The following is a 1,036-nucleotide window of genomic DNA, read 5'->3' as shown; positions in this document are numbered from 1 at the left end:
TGTGTGTGTGTGTGTGTTTGTATGTATGCATGTGCGTGTATGTGTGTGTGTGTGTGTGTGTGTGTGTGTGTGTGTGTGTGTGCGCGTGTTGTGTCCGAGAGAGATTGTGATTGCGTGTGTGTATCATGTACCAAAATTTTGAAAGTCGTAAAGGTTCGATCATACCTCTGATCACCACAGCTCTTACAGCTTTGTATTCTGTCGTTGATTTTGTTACATTATAATAATATCCTTTTCGCCATACAGGGGTTTTCTAAAGAGGCAGCTGTGGGCGGTTGACGGGTGCTCTGGTGTGGCTTGCTCCTTCTTTCCTATCAAACATCTATCGTCTTTATCTCCCCTCCTTCTTTTTGTGTTTGTTATTCCCTTGTTACAACACCTCTAATCTTCGGCACTTAGATGACCTTATTGTGTTGCAAGTGCCTTAAAGCTCTTACGAAAGAAAAAAAAGAATAAAACAAGAAGAGGCAGCTGCTATGACGCTGTAACGCTTGTATTTGTATGGAATAACTGAGATACGCCCAGTGAAAAAAAGGGCCATCGCCACGAGGTTTTCCTTCAAGAACTGAACCCTGGACCTTCACAATGGACCTATCAAATGATTGTACATACTAACTTTTTCACAAACAAAAAAATCCCAAACAAAACAAACCAAAAAACCCCCCCAACAAAGACAAACAACAACAACCAAGAGTATCAATATTTTCCCAGCTCACTGACTGCAACCGGACACCTTGTAGCACCCATCTATTAATGTCGCTCGCGACCTAGATCGTAACAGGAAGTAAGACCGTATTCCCCGACGGGGCGCCAACTCTCGCGTCTGATGGGACATACCAGTGTGAACCGCGAGCCAAAAGACACCTCCCCCCCAAAAAAAACCCAACAACAACCAACAACACATGACCCCCCATCCCCCCTCACTCACACAACACCGCCCCCATATACAACGACAACAACACCCTCCACCCCAACCCCCACACACAACAACAACACCCCCCTGAAACAAACAAACAAACAAACAAACAAACAAACA

Source organism: Aplysia californica, unplaced genomic scaffold (genome assembly GCF_000002075.1).
Source record: "Aplysia californica isolate F4 #8 unplaced genomic scaffold, AplCal3.0 scaffold00209, whole genome shotgun sequence".
Taxonomy (NCBI): domain Eukaryota; kingdom Metazoa; phylum Mollusca; class Gastropoda; order Aplysiida; family Aplysiidae; genus Aplysia; species Aplysia californica.
This window is presented reverse-complemented; position numbering follows the sequence as displayed.